This window comes from Lynx canadensis, chromosome F2, assembly GCF_007474595.2.
Source record: "Lynx canadensis isolate LIC74 chromosome F2, mLynCan4.pri.v2, whole genome shotgun sequence".
Taxonomy (NCBI): Eukaryota; Metazoa; Chordata; class Mammalia; order Carnivora; family Felidae; genus Lynx; species Lynx canadensis.
The window spans coordinates 66,235,392-66,253,789 of record NC_044320.2 but is presented as its reverse complement, the minus strand read 5'-3'; the positions used below and the strand labels follow the sequence as shown (position 1 = coordinate 66,253,789).

The following is an 18,398-nucleotide window of genomic DNA, read 5'->3' as shown; positions in this document are numbered from 1 at the left end:
CCTGATAAAACATTAAACTATAGTAGTGTTGTGGGGCAAACAACAACCCACTCTACCTCAAAATCCTAACCACCTTACTCCACTCCCACTGAATCATGTAACACTTAGGTTTTCCACTCATCTTCTCTACCTCCTGCTATCTTACCTGGAAAAAAGGAGACGAATAAGAGTCTAAAATGCAACTTCTATATTTAAAGAATAAGAAAGAGTCATAAGAAACTGTGAAGTGTGCCCTCATTTGACTTGGAAATTAATGGGAATGCAAAAAAAAAAAAAAAAAGTAAATCTGAAAAATGTGTGTAAATTTTTCTGTACCCAGGATCTGCCAAATTGTGAACTCTTTACCTATAAACACAAAAGCCAAAACGTTGCTGATGAAAAAGAAAAAAAAAGAAGAAAGAAAACTTCAAATAATACTAAATGAAGCACAGTTGTTGCCCTAAATTACTCGGATACTCATTTCACTTCTCTGAGTTTCCAGTTTACACCCAGCCACAGGCCCACCAGGCCGCTCCTGGGGTGACTCTTACTCCTCTGGCGGTCCAGCGGTCCTGCTCGCTGCCTACGCCAGGGTCATCTTCACCGGGCGGCCGGGAGCGTTGGCCCACGCGGCTCCTGGGCCCCAGGGCGGCAGTCACTGTCAGCGAGGAGCCGCAGCCTCTAGATAGGATCCACCAGTGTCCCCAGAACTTCGCGTGCGCAGCGAAGCGGGAGCCAGTCCGCGCGCTGTGGCCCGGGCTTTCGCCGGGGTGCACGGGGAAGAGAGGGGGAGCGGCTTTCGGCGGCCGGGCCCGAGCAGGGGCCGCCCAGCCTGAGTCTCCTGCCGCGCGCCGGCAGCCCCCGGCTCGTAGCGGGCGCCCTACCGCCGCGCTGCCGGCCGCCCGGCTCTCTCCAGCCGCCCGACACACTGCGGGAGGAGCCGCCGGCCGCCGTGACGCGTCAGGGAGGAAACGGCGGCGCCCGGCGGCCCTGCGGGGAAGGAGGAAGCGCGCGAGTGCGCTCGCCTCCGCCCCGCCGCACTAGGAGGCAGCACCGCGCGGACCGGGGTAGGTGCGGGGACGCGGGGACGCGAGGCGGGTGGGCCGGCCGCAGGGTCCGCGCGCGTCCGGTCGCAGTCGGAGCCCCCCGGGCGGGTGAGACGGGGCGGGGCGAGCGGTGCCCGGGCCTGGACTGCTGCCTCTCCTCGAAGCAAACGTGACTTTTCGACCCCTCAGCCCGAAAACCTCCGAATTGGTCAGAAGGGCAGAAGCAATACCCCCCGCGCAGCCCCCTATTCTGAGAGTTGGTGGTCTGTGTTTCCTCGAGGTGAATTCGGATTCTTTTTGATTCCTAAACGCTCGAGCCTTGTCGGTGGACGGACATTGTTAACCCGTGCGCGGCCTCGCAGCCTAGACGAGCCGGGAACTGTGAAGGTGGGGGACCCCCTCCTGGAGTCGAAAGAGGGTGCGGGTCACCTGCGAGGATCAGGGATGGCGGAGGGCAAGGGAATCATTAACCTGTTGTCAGAGGATGATAGTCTCAGACTAATGCGTTCCTGTCCTTAAGTTCTCTGTGATTTATTTAAAGCCTTTCCATCTCTTTTAAAGTGAATTTGGCTCTATTGGTTCCCTCAGCTTTAGCATTAATATGTACCATCTAGAGTGCTTTGAGATTTTTAGATTTGTCATTTTTAGTGGTGGTCAATTGGAAAGGTAGAAGAGAGAAAGAGTTCATCTCTTGAGACTTAAACTCCATCATTTAATTTTGCACAGTGATTTCTGAACCATAAGTTGAATTTCGGTTCTGCACTAAGAGACTATATATTTGAGATGCAGGTACACTTGAGATGCAAGAATAAATACACAGCACTATAGTTTCTAAATCTTTATTTAAAAATATTAGAGTTTAGTGTGTTTTGATTCTCTACTTTGTCTCTAGGTTGAGGATTTACCCAACCAACCTGGGAAGTGACTTATTTATTTAACAAACACTTAAATGGCTCTTACTACATGCTTGGGCTCCTTCTAAATGTTTTATAAATATTAACTCAAATTGTTAACTAAAAATACTGAATTGTAGCAGTTCTAGCAGTGAAGAGGTTGTGTACACTTCAGTTCCCCAAATGTCATTGCAAGAACTAGAAACATTAGAGGAAGTTTCAGGCATATTTTAGGACTGGGTGTGCCTTCTGGTGCACTTGGCTACCACTCCTGTAAGACAAGCCACCACCCCTTCATTCCCTGGGGGAAGGGAGTCTGGAGCTACAGGAATGAGACCTCTTCCTTTCAGATCTCCACCAGATCCCTAGTGTCTTCTATAAGATGGTCTTTCTCATCCACTATACTGTCCATCATTATTAGCTAACTCTGGAGAGATCAGAACTTCTCCCTTTTTTCAACTGCCACTACATTGAGCCTAATTTTGTTTTTAAAAGGAGCTTTGTTCCTAATCTGTTTGACAATTGATGAAACCATAGTTTAGTGAAATATACCATAAAATAGAATGTTTTGGTTTGTACACATCAACATAACAAATAATGCTCTGTGATTTCACTGCCATTTACTGTTGGTAATATTGAGTTGATAGGTCAATCTGGTAGATGCCCATTTTGTGATTTGCAGACATATAGACAGAATATTTTTCCAGAATAAAGTACCCTCTTCAAATGAGTCCTTGGCCTGATAGATTGTTACAGACCCAAAACGGTGAATCATGGTTTTTATCATTATGGTGATTATCAATTTGATGTCAAAATCTGCATGTTATACCAGCTTTCTCTCTTTGTAGCGTTTTCTCTCTCTCTCATTTAAATTTCCGGAGAGATGATTAAATGAGACTCTAAGCCTTATTTAATAGGTTTATGAAGTATCTCCTGGAAGTAGGAAGGCTCAGTTTCCTCTGATATAATTTATGGTACAACAGACAGTGGCATTCATGAATTCCGTTCAGTGAAATGACAACTAATACTTTCCTGGATTACAGAGTACTTCCAGATATATTTGTGAAGTTGGCAGCCATTTTTTTTAAAGTTTGTTTATTTATTTATTTTGGCGGGTGGAGGGGGGGGGAGAGAATTCCAAGCAGAATCTGCACTCACAGAGTCCAAAGTGGGGCTTGAAGTCATTAACCGTGAGATCATGACCTGAGCTGAAACTAAGAGTCAGACACTTAACCGACTCAGCCACTGAGGCACCCTTAGCAGCCATTTTTTATTCGTGCTTTTACAGATGAGGAAACTGAGGCAGAGAAATGTTAAAATGCTTTAACCAGTATTGTATAGCTAGTGGGAGACAAAGCTTGAATAGAGAGCAGGTGTGTGGACAGAGCTTGGCATGTGCCAGTCTGTATTAAACATTGTGGATGAATGACTCCAAATGACTTCAGATTTCTTGCTCTTTCTAAACATTATGCCTCTCAAATACCATAATTGATTTGTGCCTAAGAGATTTCCAGGCCTATACCAATATCCCTCAGTTATTTCAAACAGTATCTGATACAATAAACATCTTGTCTACAGAAAGAGATGAGATTGCTTTTTGGACTCATTTCATAGGATTTATCCACTCTGGCTTTTGAAAAAGCAAATAGGTTGGTTATTTTTTTTCTTCTAAAATATCTTCCTTTTTCCCTATGATGTGGAGATAGTTTAGATTGGACATATGGTTTCATTGTTTGTGTTGATAGCTTCCTTATCTCTCCCTGCTCATTTAAGGTCATTTTTAAGGACTACAAATCACTGTAGGTTTTCAATGTCAGTAAACTCAATTAAGCTACTTAGATTCAAACACAATGATCATAGATACTGTCTTTTTTTTGCAGGGGTGGGGGGAAGCATCTGACGTTACTACTACTGAATTCTTTGAAATGTTGCAAGTCCTTTAGTATAAAGGAGCTTTAAAAAAAGTTTTTTTTAATGTTTACTTTTGAGAGAGAGAGAGAGAGAGAGACAGTGGGAACAGGGGAGGGGCAGAGAGAGAGAGGAAGACAGAATCTGAAGTAGGCTCCTAGCATAGAGCCCAATGCGGGGCTCAAACTCATGAACTGTGAGATCATGACCTGAGCCAAAGTCAGACACTTCACCGACTGAGCCACCCAGGCACCCCAAGGATCTTTTTTTTTTAAACAAACCAAAAAACCCCTCAACTATTTATATCCTTCCAGCATAATCACTGAATCCTAACGTATGTGACCTCCAGATAGATAACCTTCAATTAGAGAGGAAATATGGCCATTACCTGAGGGAGGAATTGAGAAGGGTATCATGGAAAAAAGAGAGATGGGATGGACTTACCCATGAGGGATATTAGGTGGTAAGAAGCTCTTAATGAAGCCAGACTGAGTCATCTGCCTGTCAACATTCTTCTGTGTGGGGGTGGAATAAAATACTTTTGAAACCTGCCTTGTTTCAGAAACCACTTTACCTTTTCTGATCCTCATGTTTTTTCTCTCTCTCTCTTTTTAATTCATGTAAATTACTGACTAAAGTGCTGATTCATGAAACTTAAATTATGTAACATGTTATTCCTGACAGAAACAGCTCCCACGTTATTTTAAGGGACCCAGTGCTTCTGTTTTCCTTTACCTATTCCATTACCTATGGTGGCTTCTTTGTTCTCATTTCACTTTTTTTTTTTCCTATTTCATGGAGAAAAGTAAATCTAAGAGGTGCCGATTCCACCTCTTGTAGTTCATGTCAGAGTAATTTTAACTCAGTACTAACTTTGAGTTAATTGTCTTGCTGAGGAAGACGACATGGAAATCAAATGATGAAGGCCGATTCAGAGCATCAATAAGGAAAATTGTATTACCTGTATGAAACAGAGCCAGGGAACTTTCAAAGGGAATTAGGGCAGTGTACAATATCCTTGCCCTTGTCCAGTTTCCCACAGCCTCTCCTATTCCCCACGTCCTACAACCTGTCTTGGTCCATCTCCTTGTAGTCAGCATTTCTTCTGTTACTCAAAACCAAAATCTGTTTTCCTCAGGTGGGTTTGGGGGTGGGGGTGAGTGAAAGGAGGGTAGGAGGGTGATGATATAAAGGGAATTGTTGTAGGGTAAGAGATTGATAATGTGTAAGATGGAAGAGAGGAGATGTGTGGGTGAAGTAAGATATTTAGTGTGCTCTCAGGGTGGATTTGTGCAGAGTGTTGGCCCCTCAACAGGGCCATAAATATAGGGGAGACCTACATGTGATCAAAGAATGTCTGGCAAGGATTAAAAACATCTGTGATATTGTATGATATCAGCAGGCAGAGCTCGTTTTTACCACCAAATGCAGAAGTATCATTATAGGTAGCTGTTTCTTCAGGCTGTGTTAGAAATTTGTCTGCACATAATCAAAATGTAGAGGGCTGATTTAATGGCTTTTAACTTGAGAGGAGGAATGATTTGATAGGACTTTGCTGAGTAAAGGCCTGGATTTTGTACCTTTTTAAAGGCTTACTTTTTTTTGGAGAATGCCTGTAACTTTGAGATGATAATGTTATTTATTTTACTGTATTTACTGTACTAAAATACATTGTATTTATATTGCATATAGTAATGAATATGATTCATGTTAGTTGCTTCCATTCAGGTTCTGGATATATTTTCTATGCCAGTCAATACCAATTTTTTTTCTATAGGTAAAATAGACTTCATATACAATATATGCATACACAAAATTGGACTCATTGATAGACTAACCATTCCAGAGAGTGCTGGATGAGATGTCTTCAAGTACAGTGCGGTGTCACTAGGACTTGACTAATTGTTGGCTTGAGTTCAAAAATGAGAAGCACCTTTATTTCTCTAGTTATTTATTTCCCTGTTTTTAAAATAAAAATAGGTTAAAATTAACTTAAAATGATCTGGTTTCCAATTCAGCATCCATATATGCACACAAAAATACATATAAGACCAAGTGTATAGACTATATAATCTAATGCACATGTATATTATATAATATGACTAGCTAAGAAAGAATATAAGAATCATATCCTTAGTTTCCCAAGAAAATGCTATACATCATCTTTCCCCCACATTTGTATTATTGTGTTGTATGTTTTCTAAACATTATTTTTGATTTACACCTCTGTAATTCAAAGGTATGCATGCCCTTAAATTTAAGCAACTGAGAAGTATGTTACATAAAAAATAAGTCATCTCCACTCAATCTTACCTACAAAGAGAACCACTGCCAGTTTTTATATCCTTCTAGACTTTTTTCCATGTTTATATAAATTTATGTATCTGTAAATGTACATTGAGGGTTTTTTTTTAATGGTAATCATTCTACACAATTTGTTTTTTTCTTATTTAGTACTTGATCATGGACATCTATAGATGTATGTAAAATTTGACAGTTACATAGTTAATAATTTATCCATTTTCTAGTTCCAGTATTTATATGCTCCCTCTTTTGTGTCTTTGAAAATATATTTAAATCACCAAAGTAATACATTTTTTTCAAGAAAATTCTAAAGAAAAAGAGAAAATGGGGGCGCCTGGGTGGCTCAGTCAGTTAAGTGTCTGACTCTTTATTTCATCTCAGGTCATGATCTCATGGTTCCTGAGTTTGAGCCCTGTATGGGGCTCTGCTCTGACAGCGTGGAACCTGCTTGGGAAACAGGCACTCGCGCTCTCTCTCTCTCTCTCTCTCTCTCTCTCTCTCTAATAAAATTTTGAAAAAAGAGAGAAAATAAAATCACCAAAATCTGCCATCCATTAATAATCACTACTAGCATTTTAGAGTATATCTTTCTAAACTTCCGTGCGTGCATATCCATATTTTCAATGCCATTTAAAAAATTTCTCTTAGCATAACACTCTCCAGTTCCATCCACGTTATGCTAAGTGAAATAAGTCATACAGAAAAAGACAGATAGCATATGTTTTCACTCTTATGTGGGTCCTGAGAAACTTAACAGAAGACCATGGGGGAGAGGAAGGAAAAAAAAAAAAGTTAGAGAGGGAGGGAGCCAAACCATAAGAGACTCTTAACAACTGAGAATAAACTGAGGGTTGATGGTGGGTGGGAGGGAGGGCAAAGTGGGTGATGGGCATTGAGGAGGGCACCTGTTGGGATGAGCACTGGGTGTTGTATGGAAACCAATTTGACAATAAATTCCATATTAAAACAATAAAAAAATAAAAAAATTCTCTTATACAGGCATGCTTTGTTGGTTAGAGAATCATGTTTATGTAGCCAACCAACGTCATAGATTCCATGCATATTTGAACCAGTTATTTACAGTTTCCTGGCCACCTGCCATACCCTAAACCTGGATAACACTCATGGAAATTTATACTATACTGCTCATCAAGGGGATGAGGTGAAGGTATGTAGATGGACTGACAAATCCATCCAAATCAGCATAAATCCTTCTAGTGGAAGTCAGTCAATATTTGTATTTTAAGTACATCTAAAATACAAGATGTTTAAGAAGAGAAATAATGAAATATTCACATGCACTTGACTGTGATCACTACAGGAGAAGCAGAAGTAATAGACTTGAACCAAGAAAAGTGTTAAATTCAGTTAAGAATTAGAATAGCTGAACTTTAGATGTTTTGAAATCGTCTCTGAATGATAAGTACGTGGTTTGGACTATTTGGTTTAATAAAGCTCCCACCAGTGGTAGGGAGGAATAGGTGACCTTGAAGTTCCCTGTGATCCTATTCTATTATAGACTGTCTCAGAGTTAGTAACACCTGACTTAGTATAATTTCATGCATACAACTCCCTAGTTGCATACTAACGCCACCAGTCTTTCCAGACAGCACCTGTCCAGGCTAATATCTCTCCACCCACTGAGCATGTGCACAGCTATCACCCACACAGTCCTCGTATATCTTTTTCCCGCCTTCCTCCCTTTCTGACAGTTTAGTAGCTTTTAAACCTCCCTATCCCCTTTTCTTCCAGCTTTTGCTTCAAGGAAATTCCTGTTCTTTTTCCATCCCACTCTCTTCATTTTCATCTTGAGCAAAAAAGATACTAATCATGGTGATACAGTTAGGAACAAGCCTTTCATAAGGGAAAGGAAAGCTTTTAGTTTGGGAGGGAAGGTAGACATTATAAAGAACCAGTGGTTTCAACCTTCAAAGTCCTTGAGAATACCCAGTAATTCCTTTCAAAATATCCATAGAAGTCTCCACCCACCTCCTTTTCTCTAAATAACCTGGTTTTCCTTAAGCATTAGCATTTATAATGAAATTTAAAACTGTTTATAATTTTGCGGGGGGGGGGTAGTTCATATCATTGCAATAGCATTCTTTTGTGCTACTTTTTTCCTGTTGAAGATGTTAGCTATATAATGGATTGAGTTCACTGTTTTGGTCATGAAAGCTAACTCCTAGAAAAGACCACTCTTCCTTTCAGAAAACACATCTAGCTCTAGATACCTGGCTTAAAAACAGTCTCTTTTGTTTTAAGTAAGTGGAAGACTAAGAAAGCTATTTTAGATTAAAGCCTAGCTGTCTTTGAAAAGTGGTATGTCAGGATTCCAAACCCTTTCCTTCCAGATTTTCATCAGCAGGGATATGCATTGGTGAGAAGCATAGATCAGCCTTTGATCCTTGGGAGTCAGAGAAGAAGCAATACTGGTTACAAGAATGATAGGTTGCCACTGGAGAGTCTCTCAAGTCAGGCTCAGGTAGCTGACTTTATACCACTTTCAGCTCAGCTGTAAAAGTGCTTTGGAGAGATGTTTTGAGGAGCTCCACACCAAGACAATAGCTGCTTAATAGCTACACTGAGAGTAAAGGCCTATTATTTTCATAAATATGAATGAAAAAGGTTGTGAAAAGACATTTTTATTCAGCTTTCAAACAACATGATGCTAAAATTGATGATGGCTTAAACATGAAAGTACTATGTCATTTGCTTATTTGAACTAGGTTAGTAAACATTCAGAAATTGAGACTGCTAGAATTTAAAAAAGGGGTTCTTATTTTTGTAGTTCTATGTGTGCATACTTGGCATTTAATCCTTTCTGACACAAGTACCTCTCTTTTCTGATTGATCTCCTTTTATCCCTCCTCTTTCTTTTCTCTTCTCATGAATATTTGGTTAATTTTTTTTTTTTTTTGGTCTATAAGGAAATGATTTCTTTTTAATTAATGAAAGATAAGATACTTGTGTGTTTTAGCAGAGAACATTTTTAAAGAGATTAATGAGACTGTGCCCCCTTTTCTCCTTGAATTTTGTTTCCTCCTTTGGATTTCCTTTATTTCTGATTCCCATTGACATTAACATCATTTGTGTTCCTCCTTTTAAAAGTCCACTCAAGTGTGAACAAAAGTCCTTGTCCTGTTGAATTTATTTGTTGTTTTTATTTGACATTTAGGATTAAAAACTTGCCTTTGAAATGCAGAATGGTATTATAAATTGCTACTTTTGTGTAGAAAAACAAGGAAAGAATAAGAATATATTTTTGCTTTGCTTGTCTTAAGCACAGACAGACTCTGGAAGGCTACTTAAGAAATTAACACTGTTTATCAAGTGGGATTGGGTGATGAGAGCTGTGTGGGTAGGAGCAGGGATGGGAAGCAGACTTTTCACTGTGTATTTTTTGTATACTCTTGTTAGAATCGTGTGAATATATAGCCCACTATAAAAATCTTTTTTAAAATCATGTCTATGGGGGGCACCTGGGTGGCTCAGTCAGCTAAGTGTCTGACTCTTGATCTCAGCTTAGTGTTTTTTTTATTTTAATGTTTATTTTTGAGAGAGAGAGAGAGACAGACAGACAGAGCATGAGCAGGGGAGGGACAAAGAGAGAAGGAGACCCAGAATCTGAAGCAGGCTCCAGGCTCTGAGCTGTCTGCACAGAGCCTGATGCAGGGCTTGAACTCACGAACCGCAAGATCATGCCCAGAGCCTAAGTTGGACGCTTAATCGACTGAGCCTCCCAGGTGCCCCTCAGCTTAGGTCTTGATCTCAGGGTCGTGAGTTCAGGCCCAGCATTGGGCTCCATGCTGGGTGTAGAGCCTACTTTAAAAAAAAATTTTTTTTTAATTAAAAAAAAAATCATGTCTATGGGTTTCCTGACTTAACAGAAAATAGATCTACCCTTTTCTGTTTTCCCTTTTCCATATGTCCAATAACACAATTTTATATTTTTATTTTAAAAATTTTAATTCCAATTAATATACAGTGTAATATTAATTTCAGGTGTACAATAGAGCAATTCAACACTTCCATACATCACTGGTGCTCATCACAACAAATGCACTCCTTAATCCCTTTACCTATTCAACCCATCCTCCTACCCACCTCCCCTCTGGTAACCATCAGTTTTCTATAATTAAGAGTCTGTTTTTTGATTTGTCTCTCTCAAAAAAGTTGTTCTTTTAAATCTTTTTTAAAAGAATCCTTGTGTAGTCTAGTCTCAAAGGACTAATAGTATTTTGCGGGCATCTTGACCTGTTCCCTTCTGCTCTCTCAAGTGTGGTGGCTAAGATTCATTATTAAGCCTTCCCTTAGGAAATCCTGATACTGCAAATGCAGCCAAATCTTAAGTTATTGTTGGCTTATTCGCTGAATCAGTTAACTGAAAATGTCTGCAGTATTCTGCCAACTGGATACTCAGTTGTTTCCTAATAAAACGATTAGACAATACCAACATAATTAGTGGAAAATTAGTTGATTTCCCCCCCCCATGGTATCTTGTATCTTATCATCATGATTATAATTTACCTACTTAAGATTGTATGAGTTTGATGCTTGTAGAAAATAAAGTTTGATTTACTTTTAGTATTTAGATAATTCTGCTCTTTTCAGCACACACTAAGCCAAATAGTTTCTTTCATCAGGATTTTTTTTTTTTTTTTTTTTACTTTTTGCCATTTATGACCTGTATTTTACTTTGTGGAGAGCAAAGGGAAAGGAATATTGTTGAGTATCTACCACGTGTTGGGTGCTTTAAGACATTATTTTATTAAATACTTAGAATAACTCTGGGGAGCAGGTGACTAGTTTTATTTTACAGATGAGCAAATTGGGGCTCAGTGAGGTTTTGAAGGTAGCTATATGTAGGCAACACAGGACAGTGCTGATCTGAACACATCTACCTGGATTTACCAGGAGATCTCCTCTGCCTTTGAGAAGGGGTTAAAGGCTGACTCTGCTCAAACCCCTCATCTGAAAGAACAGACAGAATTGATTTACAGGTAACTCAGATTACCATCTGCTGTTGAGGTAGTAGTTAAATGAGTTTGAAGACTGGCTCTTCAGTTTTACTTTATTATTCTGAGATTACATTGTTTTTTTTTTAGTTTAGTAACTGGTGCCTGATTTCAAGGAGAAAGCTTACTGAAAATGTCTTAAATATAATATATTTCTTAATGAAAAAGAGCTTAAAGTTCTAAATTTAATTACTGAATGGGTTAAATCCCGAACCTAGAGGTTTTGAACGCCTTATGTTGGAATCTGCAGAGGTATTAAACTCCTACTATTAGCAACCAATGCCTGGTGAACTTTGCCAACTCTAAGAAATGGTTGTCTAAAATCCCTTAAAGATGATAATCAGCAACCACTTATATAAATTTGGAGATAGAGCAGGTACAATCTATCATGCTAATCTTTGAGGGATGTTAGCTAAGGTAGGTATATCATGTGTCTTGGCAGTTACTGGATGAGCTCACAAGTAAGAATGAAAAAAACATTTTAGGTCTCAATTCATATTCTGTTATCTGAGGTATTTATATGATGGGCAAAGATGGTGGGAAAGATACTGAGGAAATTCAAGAAAGGTTTAAAAAGAAGTAAGAGTTCACAGACAGTGAATAAAGAGGACAGAATAAGCCTAGCCACAGCGTACTCCGGAGTCTGTTATATGTAATACTTAAGGAAAATAAAAAAGTTTTATATTCTCTTCCCATTGAATTATCTTGACATCCATGTAAAAAGTCAATTGACCGTAAATGTAAAGGTATATTTCTATACTCTCATTTTTATTCTAATTCCAGTGTCACACTGTCTTAATTAGCTTAGTGTGGCTTTTTACTAAGTTTTAAAATCAGAAAGTGTGAGTCCTCCAACTTTGTTCTTTTTCAAGATTGCACTATTTGGGGTCCATTGCATTTTCATATGAATTTTCGAATCTGCTTGTTGGGGCGCCTGGGTGGCTCAGTTGGTTAAGTATCTAACTTCAGCTCAGGTCATGATCTCATGGTTTGAGGATTCGAGCCCTGTGTCGGGCTCTGTACTGACAGCTCAGAACTTGGAGCCTGCTTCGGATTCTGTGTCTCCCTGTCTCTCTGCTCCTCCCCCGCTTGTGTTTTCTCTCTCTCTGTCTCAAATAAACATTAAAAATTAAAAAGAATGTGCTTATCGATTTATCAAAATATGACAGCTAGGATTTTGATGGGGATTTGATTGAATCTGTAGCTCAGTTTGGAGAGTATTACCATCTTAATGATATTTGGTGTTCACATCCATGAACGAGGGTCATTTTTCCATTTATTAAGATCGTCTATAATTTTTCAACAGTGTTTTGTAGTTTTCAGTGTATAAGTCTTCTGCTTCATTTTTAAAATTTATTTCTAAATATCTCATTCTTTTTGATACTGTTGTAAATGAAATTGTTTTCTTAATTCATTTTATGTTTGCTCATTGCTACTATATAGAAATACAATTAATTTTTTTTATTGAGGTACAATTGACATAATGTTATGTTAGTACAATTGATTTTTAATCATTGACCTTGTATTCTTTAATCTTGCTGAACTTAATTAGTTTGAATCGTTTTTTGGTGGATTCATTAGGATTTTCTATATTTAAGATTATATTATCTGCACATATAGTTTTACTTCTTCCTTATCAATCTGAATGTTTTTTACAAATATTTTCTTGCCTGATTGCTATGACTAGAACCTCCAGTACAACATTGAACATAAATGAAGAGAGTTGATATCCTTGTCTTATTCCTTATATCAGGAGAAGAGCATCCAGTGTTTCCTCATTACACGTGTTGTTAGCTGTGGGTTTTTTGTAGATGCCCTTTAATAGCTTGAGGACATTCTCTTCTTAGTTGCTATGTTTTTATCATTAAAGAGTGTTAGATTTTTCAAGTGCCTTTTCTGCCTCTGTTGAAATGATTGTGTAGTTTCTGTCCTTTATTTTGTTAATACAGTAATACATTTGACTATTTTTCAGATGTTAATCCAACTTTTCATCCCTGGGATAAATCACATTTGGTCAAGGTATATAATCCTTTTTATATGTTGCTGAATCTGGTTTGCTGGTATTTTGTTGCGAATTTTTGCACTATGTTGATCTGTAATTTTCTTCTTTTTTTTTTTTCCAACGTTTATTTATTTTTGGGACAGAGACAGAGCATGAACGGGGGAGGGGCAGAGAGAGAGGGAGACACAGAATCGGAAACAGGCTCCAGGCTCTGAGCCATCAGCCCAGAGCCCGACGCGGGGCTCGAACTCACGGAGCGCGAGATCGTGACCTGGCTGAAGTCGGACGCTTAACCGACTGCGCCACCCAGGCGCCCCTGTAATTTTCTTCTGATATCTTTGGTTTTGGTATCAGTAATACTGGCCTCCTTGAATGAGTTCCTTCCTCTTCTTTTTCTTTAGGAGGAGGTGAGATTTGGTGAAAGATTGATACTAATTTTTCTTTAAGCTTTTGGTAGAATTCACCAGCAAAGCCATCTGGACCTTGGCTTTTATTTGTGGGATATATTTTTTTTTATTGCTAATTCAATCTCTTGTTATATATCTATTTTTTTGAGAGAGAGAAAGGGAGAGCGGTGCATACATGAATGAGAGAGGAAGGGACAGAGAGAGAGGGAGAGAGCATCTTAAGCAAGGCTCCACACCCAGCAAGGAGTCTGGCATAACATGAGCCTAAGTCGAGTTGCACGCTTAACTGACTGAGCCACCCAGGCACCTCTCTATATATCTATTTAGTTTCCAGTTCTTCTTTAGTTTGTTTTGGTAGTTTTTTCCTTCCTACAAATTTGTCCATTTCATCTAGGTGATCTAATTGGCTCCCATTCATTCCTTATTTTACTAATGAGTCTTTTCTTGATCAGTATGGTTAAAGGTTTACCAATCTTGTTATTTTTTTTTTTTTCAAAGAACCAACTTTTGGTTTTCTCAATTGCTTTTCAGTTCTCTATTTCATTGATTTCTACTGTAGTCATTATTACTTCCTTTTGTTTGCTTTGGGTTTAGCTTGCTCTTTTTTTTCTAGTGTCTTAAGGTGGAAGTTTAGGCTATTGATTTGAGATCTTTTTTAATGTAGGCATTCACAACTATAAAAATCCTTCTGAACACTATATTCGTTGAATTCTAGAAGGTTTGGTATGTTGTGTTTTCATTTTCATTTATCTGAAAGTGTTTCCTAATTTCTCTTGTGATTTCTTTGACCCCTTGTTTACTTAAGAATGTGTTGTTTAATTTCCACATATTTGTGAATTTACCAAATTTCCTCTTGTTATTGCTTTCTAATTTAAATTCATTGTTGTCTGAGAACATAATTTGTATGATTGCTGTCTTTTTAAATTTAATGAGGCCTTATTATGGCCAAATATATGGGCTCCCCTAGAGAATGCTTCATGTATATGTGAGAGGATTATGCATTTTGTTTCTGTTGTTGGAAATGTTCTATGTATGTCTAGTAGGTCTCATTGGTGTCTGGTGTTCATGTCTTCTCTTTCCTTATTGATATTCTGCTGAGATGTTCCCATTAAAGCATTTTAATGATTTATATTAGTATAGATGTGAAAACTTACTATCAAGATAAAAGACTGAAATGCAAACTTATAATGTTGTTTTAGTGGGTTATTTAAACAAAATTAAATTTAAAAATTATTTATTTTCAGCACACTGGAGTCCTGTGTCGGGCTCCATGCTGAGTGTGGAGACTGCTTGGGATTCTCTCTCTCCCTCTGTCCCTCTCCCCTGCTCTCACTCTTTCTCTCTAAAATAAAAAAAAAAAATTAATTATTTACTTTCATTACTTTTTAATGTTAAAATTTAAATGTAACTTAAGTTCAGTGCTATTTTCTCAGGTCCATGATTCTTTTGTATCTTTGTAATAGGATTTGCTAGTAAAGTGCACTGAAATAGTTTTTCAAATGTTATGCCCAGAATTCGTGATCCCCAAAGACCACCAGGGAGCCGAGTCCGATGCAAAAGCAAAAGAGCCTTTATTCGAGCTAGCTCGAGCTCAGTCCCCTACCTGCACCGACGCAGCGCTGAGATACCAGGGAGAGAGAGTGAGTTTCAAAAGCACAAAGGTTTTATAGGGGTCTAGGGGCAGCCGATTAGCTGGGGAAGGGGCGTGGCCTCGGCCGATTGGCTGGGGAAGGGTCAGAGTCCTGTTACGCACATCGCTGGGCGTGTTTTGATCAGGAAGTTTGAATGGGTGAGCGGGAGGTTACTCAAGGGGAGGAGGCTGGTCTAGGTGAAGGACACAAAACAAGATGGAGTTGGCCGGTGTAGGCCCGCCCTTTCACAAACAGTATTGACACTCATCTCATCTCAAATGAATCAACAGTCTTATTTGATCAACTTACCTATTAGGGATTAAGAATTTATTGCTAACGTGTGGTGGAGGTGACTGCTCCAAAAAATGTAACAAATGTAACCCACATCTTCACGCTAAGTAGAATTGGTATATAGTTGAATTTTCTTATTTTTAATTTTCTTTTTTTTTTTTTTTAATTTTTTTTTCAATGTTTATTTATTTTTGGGACAGAGAGAGACAGAGCATGAATGGGGGAGGGGCAGAGAGAGAGGGAGACACAGAATCGGAAACAGGCTCCAGGCTCCGAGCCATCAGCCCAGAGCCCGACGCGGGGCTCGAACTCACGGACCGTGAGATCGTGACCTGGCTGAAGTCGGACGCTTAACCGACTGCGCCACCCAGGCGCCCCTTATTTTTAATTTTCAATGGTAACATTTTTTGATCTGCATCTACAAGAATTCTATGAAATACACATTTCAAAATTTGCAGTGGTAGAAAGGCTATGTGAAATTCAGTTAATAGAGGCAGTTTTTAAAATGTATAAATGTATGAATACCAGTAAATTCTTTTCCTGAAAGCATCATGTACTTGTGAAGACAATATAATTTTACTTGCCTTGCAGCACATATAGGAATTATTCTGCATTTTACAAATAAACTATTGTTTTGAAATTATACCCACACTTTAGTGTTTTGCTTTTGTTTTTTTAACTGTAGTTAGAATGATCTCTCATTTAATGAATCCTGTTATCCAACAGTGACCATTTTGGAAGGCCATTTGGCCTAAGTAGATAAAGAGTGAGGGTCAGAACATAGAGGACAAATTCTACATTATTTCTAGATTATCCAGATTTTTGGATTATCAGAGATGACAGCAGTTAGATAGATTGAAGAACAAACAGTAGCTACAGAAGAATCAAAAAGAATGTAATAGTGGAAAAAGTACAGAAGTGTATTAAGAGGGAGAACATAGCTGCAGAAGTCTTTTTAGGTCCTTGGCAAAGAGGCCAGTACACAGAAATGCATTCCTAGATTTTCTAAATCTATATCTACCCTGGGAGGGAAATTTCTGAGTGAAGTGTGTCATTGGAGCACATGCTCTTCAGTACTATACTTATTACAGTAATTGAATTTTCTCTCTCCATTTAGATCATGTGGCAATATTCTCTGTGGCAACACCAAATGACTAAAGGAATGAATTTGATTGGTTTATTAAGTGTTTTAAAAATCTAGGGGCACCTGGGTGACTCAGTTGGTTAAGTGTCTGACTTCGGCTCAGGTCATGATCTCATGGTTCGTGGGTTCAAGCCCCATTTCAGGCTCTGTGCTGACAGCCTGAAGCCTGGAGCTGGCTTCAGATTCTTTGTCTCCCTCTCTCTCTCTGCCCCTCCCCTGCTCACGCTTTGTCTTTCTCTCTCAAAAATAAATAAACATTAAAAAAATGATAAAATAATAAATAAAAATAAAAATCTTATGAGCTGATTTAGGAAAGTGATGATAGATGTAAAAATGTTTGGCATAGTAAAGGGCACAAAGTAGGAATGTGATAAATGTTGGCTGATATTATCCTATCCATAATATTCTATAATACTTAACAGCTTTGGCTGAGGAATTTAGAAAGCCCCAGTTACAGTGCTAGATCTGCCACTAACTTATTAAGGGATCCTTAGCAAGTCACTTGATTTTCTTTGATTGTAAATTACTCAAATTTCCTTCTACCTCTAAAATTCTATGGTTCTATTAAATCCATATAAAGAAAAAAGCTTTAAATAAAGATTATTTTTTTAAATAGAGGTGGAAGTTTTGTTGTTTTCAACTTTTACAATTTTAACTAGGGTACACTACATGAATAAGATTCTTTATAGCATTATCTAAAACCAACCACTGATTTATTTGAAAACAAAGGGTTTCTTTACAGTGTCATTTAGCCTGGCATTGCCATGAATCCAAGAATTATTCCACACTAATCAGAGAACAGTAATTCAGTTGTACTTAAATTAGGAGTTCCACACAGCCATTCACCAGAGATGAATTGAGGTGAACAAGAACTTCTAACTTAATTTGCAAAAGTTCTAAAATGTACTGGTGGAATACACTGTAGGAGAGTGAAAAGTAGGTGGGAAGTGTGGCTCAGATCATGCAAAGCTGTTACAGAAACTGTCGCTGCTTTTTGTTAACATTTTCTGATCTGTGTGATTTCTAGTAAAAAAAATTAATGATACTGTAAATTTTGGGAGCATTTTTACCATTTTGAAATGTTGATGTATGGTGTGACTGTTAGATAATGAATCAGCGTGTTTGGTCATTTTTGTTTTTAAAAAAAACAAAATGTTATATGGATTCATATTCATGTAGTTGTGAAGGAAAAAACTCTTGTTTTCCTTTACATGAAATACCCTGAACAATTCTGTCCTCTGGTTATAAATGTATGGCAGTTTTTCACACACCAAGCAGTTCTGAGACACCAGCTGGGTGTGTCCTACAAATTAACTCAATCCTGACACTGTCTGGAGATCCCACAGATTAAGAGCTCAGTTTTATAGAACTGTCATCCGCCCCCTTCTGCTGACAACTGCAAGGCCAGGTGGTTACCTGTGCTTCTGAAGGACAGGCTATAAATTTCCTACGATTCCCTCCTCAGGTTTGACTAATTTGCTAGTGTGGCTCACAGAATTCAGGAAAAACAGTTAACTTACTAGATTGCCAGTTTATTATAAAAGCTGTAACTCAGGAACAGCCAGATGGAAGAGATGCTTGGGGCAAGGTATGTGGGAAGGGATGAGGGAACTTCCATGCCCTCAGTCAGGGGTGCACCACTCTCCCACATCTCTGTGTGCACCAATTCAGACGGAAACTTTCTGATCCCGTCCTTTTGGTTTTCTATGTAGGTTTCATTATGTAGGCATAGTTGGTTAAATCATTGGCCACTGGTGATTTATTCAACCTCCAGCCCC

At 38.7% G+C, this 18,398-nt stretch overlaps 1 protein-coding gene across 2 annotated transcripts in view; it reads left to right on the top strand.

The window, feature by feature from the left end:
* Positions 1-947: 947 nt before the first annotated feature.
* LOC115506181 (serine/threonine-protein kinase Sgk3) overlaps positions 948-18,398 on the top strand; it is a 150,812-nt gene continuing 133,361 nt past the window's right edge. The window contains exon 1 of one of the 2 annotated variants that reach the window (XM_030304062.2): positions 948-1,046. The gene's annotated coding sequence lies outside the window, so the exon portion shown is untranslated. Of the gene's footprint in view, positions 1,047-13,025; positions 13,165-18,398 lie in introns of those variants that run through there. The other variant, XM_030304061.1, reaches the window with a different exon arrangement.